The sequence below is a fragment of the Oncorhynchus keta genome, unplaced genomic scaffold (assembly GCF_023373465.1).
Source record: "Oncorhynchus keta strain PuntledgeMale-10-30-2019 unplaced genomic scaffold, Oket_V2 Un_contig_6536_pilon_pilon, whole genome shotgun sequence".
Lineage (NCBI taxonomy): Eukaryota > Metazoa > Chordata > Actinopteri > Salmoniformes > Salmonidae > Oncorhynchus > Oncorhynchus keta.
In genome coordinates, this window is record NW_026288915.1 from 52,821 (window position 1) to 59,795 (window position 6,975).

Sequence of the window (6,975 nt, forward strand, 5' to 3'; positions counted from 1 at the left end):
GAGACAGACCAGGCTGACATGGGTCCATAATAGAGACAGACCAGGCTGACATGGGTCCATCATAGAGACAGACCAGGCTGACATGGGTCCATTATAGAGACAGACCAGGCTGACATGGGTCCATCATAGAGACAGACCAGGCTGACATGGGTCCATTATAGAGACAGACCAGGCTGACATGGGTCCATAATAGAGACAGACCAGGCTGACATGGGTCCATCATAGAGACAGACCAGGCTGACATGGGTCCATTATAGAGACAGACCAGGCTGACATGGGTCCATCATAGAGACAGACCAGGCTGACATGGGTCCATCATAGAGACAGACCAGGCTGACATGGGTCCATCATAGAGACAGACCAGGCTGACATGGGTCCATCATAGAGACAGACCAGGCTGACATGGGTCCATCATCCATCTGCTGCCCTGGTATTGTCTTGTATTGCACTCAAAACACTATTCAGAGTACTCAAAACACTATTCAGAGTACTCAAAACACTCTCTGTTTTCCAACTGAAGGTTATGACAAGCCTTGGATCTTCCTAAACAGCATGTCTGGCATGAGTGGCCATGATGCCTCTGCAGTGTTGTCCTCCTGCGTTTCCTCCCCCAAGTCCATACTGTCTCCTCCAGCACTCTCCTTCCCACATCCCATCCATTCTCTTAACTCTAGCATGGTTCACCAGGACACTTTGGGCTTGTCCATACTCAACCCCTAACGGTAGCCACTACTCACTGGATAGGTGTAGGCAATATGGTGATAGCTCCACCAAGCCTATCGGAGGGCAAGGTGGAGTTGTCACCATAATGCTTAAGCCTCTCAAAACCTCTCAGAAAAGCAAGTGGCTAGGGGTTGTTTCTGGAAAAATCCTATCACAATGTGACTTGCTCTCTCCTCTCTTCTCCCCCTCTCTCCTCTCTTCTCCCCCTCTCTCCTCTCTTCTTTCTTCACTGATTTAGTTTTACACTGTCCTTTGTTCCTGCTGTCCTTTGTTCCTGCTGTCCTTTCTTCCTGCAGTCCTTTCTTCCCATTTTCCATTCCTTCCTGCTGTCCTTTCTTCCTGCTGTCCTTTCTTCCCATTTTCCATTCCTTCCTGCTGTCCTTTCTTCCTGCTGTCCTTTCTTCCCATGTTCCATTCCTTCCTGCTGTCCTTTCTTCCTGTTTTCCATTCCTTCCTGCTGTCCTTTCTTCCTGCTGTCCTTTCTTCCTGCTGTCCTTTCTTCCTGCTGTCCTTTCTTCCTGCTGTCCTTTTTTCCTGCAGTCCTTTCTTTCCATTTTCCATTCCTTCCTGCTGTCCTTTCTTCCTGCTGTCCTTTCTTCCCATTTTCCATTCCTTCCTGCTGTCCTTTCTTCCTGCTGTCCTTTCTTCCCATTTTCCATTCCTTCCTGCTGTCCTTTCTTCCTGTTTTCCATTCCTTCCTGCTGTCCTTTCTTCCTGCTGTCCTTTCCTCCTGCTGTCCATTCTTCCTGCTGTCATTTCTTCCTGCTGTCCTTTCTTCCTGTTTTCCATTCCTTCCTGCTGTCCTTTCTTCCTGCTGTCCTTTCCTCCTGCTGTCCTTTCCTCCTGCTGTGCTTTCTTGCTGCTGTCCTTTCCTCCTGTTTTCCATTCCTTCCTGCTGTCCTTTCTTCCTGTTTTCCATTCCTTCCTGATGTCATTTCTTCCTGTTTTCCATTCCTTCCTGCTGTCTTTTCTTCCTCCTGTCCTTTCTTCCTGTTTTCCATTCCTTCCTGCTGTCCTTTCTTCCTGTTTTCCATTCCTTCCTGATGTCATTTCTTCCTGTTTTCCATTCCTTCCTGCTGTCTTTTCTTCCTCCTGTCCTTTCTTCCTGTTTTCCATTCCTTCCTGCTGTCCTTTCTTCCTGTTTTCCATTCCTTCCTGCTGTCCTTTCTTCCTGTTTTCCTTTCTTCCTGTTTTCCATTCCTTCCTGCTTTCCTTTCTTCCTGCTGTCCTTTCTTCCTGCTGTCCTTTCTTCCTGTTTTCCATTCCTTCCTGCTGTCCTTTCTTCCCATTTTCCATTCCTTCCTGCTGTCCTTTATTCCTGTTTTCCATTCCTTCCTGCTGTCCTTTCTTCCCATTTTCCATTCCTTCAAGCTGTCCTTTCTTCCTGCTGTCCTTTCTTCCTGTTTTCCATTCCTTCCTGCTGTCCTTTCTTCCCATTTTCCATTCCTTCCTGCTGTCCTTTCTTCCTGTTTTCCATTCCTTCCTACTGTCCTTTCTTCCTGTTTTCCATTCCTTCCTGCTGTCATTTCTTCCTGCTGTCCTTTCTTCCTGCTGTCCTTTCTTCCTGCTGTCCTTTCTTCCTGTTTTCCATTCCTTCCTGCTGTCATTTCTTCCTGCTGTCCTTTCCTCCTGCTGTCCTTTCTTCCTGCTGTCCTTTCCTCCTGCTGTCCTTTCTTCCTGCTGTCCTTTCCTCCTGCTGTCCTTTCTTCCTGCTGTCCTTTCTTCCTGCTGTCCTTTCCTCCTTTCCATTCCTTCCTGCTGTCCTTTCTTCCTGTTTTCCATTCCTTCCTGCTGTCCTTTCTTCCTGTTTTCCATTCCTCCCTGCTGTCATTTCTTCCTGTTTTCCATTCCTTCCTGCTGTCCTTTCTTCCTGCTGTCCTTTCTTCCTGCTGTCCTTTCCTACTGCTGTCCTTTCTTCCTGCTGTCCTTTCCTCCTGCTGTCCTTTCTGCCTGCTGTCCTTTCCTCCTGTTTTCCATTCCTTCCTGCTGTCCTTTCTTCCTGATGTCCTTTCTTCCTGTAGTCCTTTCTTCCCATTTTCCATTCCTTCCTGCTGTCCTTTCTTCAAATTTTCCATTCTTTCCTGCTGTCCTTTCTTCCTGTTTTCCATTCCTTCCTGCTGTCCTTTCTTCCTGCTGTCCTTTCTTCCCATTTTCCAGTCCTTCCTGCTGTCCTTTCTTCCTGCTGTCCTTTCTTCCTGTTTTCCATTCCTTCCTGCTGTCATTTCTTCCTGCTGTCCTTTCTTCCTGCTGTCCTTTCCTCCTGCTGTCCTTTCTTCCTGTTTTCCATTTTTCCTGCTGTCCTTTCTTCCTGCTGTCCTTTCCTCCTGCTGTCCTTTCCTCCTGCTGTCCTTTCTACCTGCTGTCCTTTCCTCCTGCTGTCCTTTCTTCCTGCTGTCCTTTCCTCCTGTTTTCCATTGCTTCCTGCTGTCCTTTCTTCCCGCTGTCCTTTCTTCCCATTTTCCATTCCTTCCTGCTGTCCTTTCTTCCTGCTGTCCTTTCTTCCTGTTTTCCATTCCTTCCTGCTGTCATTTCTTCCTGCTGTCCTTTCCTCCTGCTGTCCTTTCTTCCTGCTGTCCTTTCCTCCTGCTGTCCTTTCTTCCTGCTGTCCTTTCCTCCTGCTGTCCTTTCTTCCTGCTGTCCTTTCTTCCTGCTGTCCTTTCCTCCTTTCCATTCCTTCCTGCTGTCCTTTCTTCCTGTTTTCCATTCCTTCCTGCTGTCCTTTCTTCCTGTTTTCCATTCCTCCCTGCTGTCATTTCTTCCTGTTTTCCATTCCTTCCTGCTGTCCTTTCTTCCTGCTGTCCTTTCTTCCTGCTGTCCTTTCCTACTGCTGTCCTTTCTTCCTGCTGTCCTTTCCTCCTGCTGTCCTTTCTGCCTGCTGTCCTTTCCTCCTGTTTTCCATTCCTTCCTGCTGTCCTTTCTTCCTGATGTCCTTTCTTCCTGTAGTCCTTTCTTCCCATTTTCCATTCCTTCCTGCTGTCCTTTCTTCAAATTTCCATTCTTTCCTGCTGTCCTTTCTTCCTGTTTTCCATTCCTTCCTGCTGTCCTTTCTTCCTGCTGTCCTTTCTTCCCATTTTCCAGTCCTTCCTGCTGTCCTTTCTTCCTGCTGTCCTTTCTTCCTGCTGTCCTTTCTTCCTGCTGTCCTTTCTTCCTGTTTTCCATTCCTTCCTGCTGTCATTTCTTCCTGCTGTCCTTTCCTCCTGCTGTCCTTTCTTCCTGCTGTCCTTTCCTCCTGCTGTCCTTTCTTCCTGCTGTCCTTTCCTCCTGCTGTCCTTTCTTCCTGCTGTCCTTTCTTCCTGCTGTCCTTTCCTCCTTTCCATTCCTTCCTGCTGTCCTTTCTTCCTGTTTTCCATTCCTTCCTGCTGTCCTTTCTTCCTGTTTTCCATTCCTCCCTGCTGTCATTTCTTCCTGTTTTCCATTCCTTCCTGCTGTCCTTTCTTCCTGCTGTCCTTTCTTCCTGCTGTCCTTTCCTACTGCTGTCCTTTCTTCCTGCTGTCCTTTCCTCCTGCTGTCCTTTCTTCCTGCTGTCCTTTCCTCCTGTTTTCCATTCCTTCCTGCTGTCCTTTCTTCCTGATGTCCTTTCTTCCTGTAGTCCTTTCTTCCCATTTTCCATTCCTTCCTGCTGTCCTTTCTTCAAATTTTCCATTCTTTCCTGCTGTCCTTTCTTCCTGTTTTCCATTCCTTCCTGCTGTCCTTTCTTCCTGCTGTCCTTTCTTCCCATTTTCCAGTCCTTCCTGCTGTCCTTTCTTCCTGCTGTCCTTTCTTCCTGTTTTCCATTCCTTCCTGCTGTCCTTTCTTCCTGCTGTCCTTTCCTCCTGCTGTCCTTTCTTCCTGTTTTCCATTCCTTCCTGCTGTCCTTTCTTCCTGCTGTCCTTTCTTCCTGTTTTCCATTCCTTCCTGCTGTCCTTTCTTCCTGCTGTCCTTTCCTCCTGCTGTCCTTTCTTCCTGTTTTCCATTCCTTCCTGCTGTCCTTTCTTCCTGCTGTCCTTTCTTCCTGCTGTCCTTTCTTCCCATTTTCCATTCCTTCCTGCTGTCCTTTCTTCCTGCTGTCCTTTCTTCCCATTTTCCATTCCTTCCTGCTGTCCTTTCTTCCTGCTGTCCTTTCTTCCCATTTTCCATTCCTTCCTGCTGTCCTTTCTTCCTGTTTTCCATTCCTTCCTGCTGTCCTTTCTTCCTGCTGTCCTTTCCTCCTGCTGTCCATTCTTCCTGCTGTCATTTCTTCCTGCTGTCCTTTCTTCCTGTTTTCCATTCCTTCCTGCTGTCCTTTCTTCCTGCTGTCCTTTCCTCCTGCTGTCCTTTCCTCCTGCTGTGCTTTCTTGCTGCTGTCCTTTCCTCCTGTTTTCCATTCCTTCCTTCTGTCCTTTCTTCCTGTTTTCCATTCCTTCCTGCTGTCCTTTCTTCCTGTTTTCCATTCCTTCCTGATGTCATTTCTTCCTGTTTTCCATTCCTTCCTGCTGTCTTTTCTTCCTCCTGTCCTTTCTTCCTGTTTTCCATTCCTTCCTGCTGTCCTTTCTTCCTGTTTTCCATTCCTTCCTGCTGTCCTTTCTTCCTGTTTTCCTTTCTTCCTGTTTTCCATTCCTTCCTGCTTTCCTTTCTTCCTGCTGTCCTTTCTTCCTGCTGTCCTTTCTTCCTGTTTTCCATTCCTTCCTGCTTTCCTTTCTTCCCATTTTCCATTCCTTCCTGCTGTCCTTTCTTCCTGTTTTCCATTCCTTCCTGCTGTCCTTTCTTCCCATTTTCCATTCCTTCCTGCTGTCCTTTCTTCCTGCTGTCCTTTCTTCCTGTTTTCCATTCCTTCCTGCTGTCCTTTCTTCCCATTTTCCATTCCTTCCTGCTGTCCTTTCTTCCTGTTTTCCATTCCTTCCTACTGTCCTTTCTTCCTGTTTTCCATTCCTTCCTGCTGTCATTTCTTCCTGCTGTCCTTTCTTCCTGCTGTCCTTTCTTCCTGCTGTCCTTTCTTCCTGTTTCCATTCCTTCCTGCTGTCATTTCTTCCTGCTGTCCTTTCCTCCTGCTGTCCTTTCTTCCTGCTGTCCTTTCCTCCTGCTGTCCTTTCTTCCTGCTGTCCTTTCCTCCTGCTGTCCTTTCTTCCTGCTGTCCTTTCTTCCTGCTGTCCTTTCCTCCTTTCCATTCCTTCCTGCTGTCCTTTCTTCCTGTTTTCCATTCCTTCCTGCTGTCCTTTCTTCCTGTTTTCCATTCCTCCCTGCTGTCATTTCTTCCTGTTTTCCATTCCTTCCTGCTGTCCTTTCTTCCTGCTGTCCTTTCTTCCTGCTGTCCTTTCCTACTGCTGTCCTTTCTTCCTGCTGTCCTTTCCTCCTGCTGTCCTTTCTGCCTGCTGTCCTTTCCTCCTGTTTTCCATTCCTTCCTGCTGTCCTTTCTTCCTGATGTCCTTTCTTCCTGTAGTCCTTTCTTCCCATTTTCCATTCCTTCCTGCTGTCCTTTCTTCAAATTTTCCATTCTTTCCTGCTGTCCTTTCTTCCTGTTTTCCATTCCTTCCTGCTGTCCTTTCTTCCTGCTGTCCTTTCTTCCCATTTTCCAGTCCTTCCTGCTGTCCTTTCTTCCTGCTGTCCTTTCTTCCTGTTTTCCATTCCTTCCTGCTGTCATTTCTTCCTGCTGTCCTTTCTTCCTGCTGTCCTTTCCTCCTGCTGTCCTTTCTTCCTGTTTTCCATTCCTTCCTGCTGTCCTTTCTTCCTGCTGTCCTTTCCTCCTGCTGTCCTTTCCTCCTGCTGTCCTTTCTTCCTGCTGTCCTTTCCTCCTGCTGTCCTTTCTTCCTGCTGTCCTTTCCTCCTGTTTTCCATTGCTTCCTGCTGTCCTTTCTTCCCGCTGTCCTTTCTTCCCATTTTCCATTCCTTCCTGCTGTCCTTTCTTCCTGCTGTCCTTTCTTCCTGTTTTCCATTCCTTCCTGCTGTCCTTTCTTCCTGCTGTCCTTTCCTCCTGCTGTCCTTTCTTCCTGCTGTCCTTTCCTCCTGCTGTCCTTTCTTCCTGCTGTCCTTTCCTCCTGCTGTCCTTTCTTCCTGCTGTCCTTTCTTCCTGTTTTCCATTCCTTCCTGCTGTCCTTTCTTCCTGTTTTCCATTCCTTCCTGCTGTCCTTTCTTCCTGTTTTCCATTCCTTCCTGCTGTCCTTTCTTCCTGTTTTCCATTCCTTCCTGCTGTCCTTTCTTCCTGCTGTCCTTTCTTCCTGCTGTCCTTTCCTACTGCTGTCCTTTCTTCCTGCTGTCCTTTCCTCCTGCTGTCCTTTCTGCCTGCTGTCCTTTCCTCCT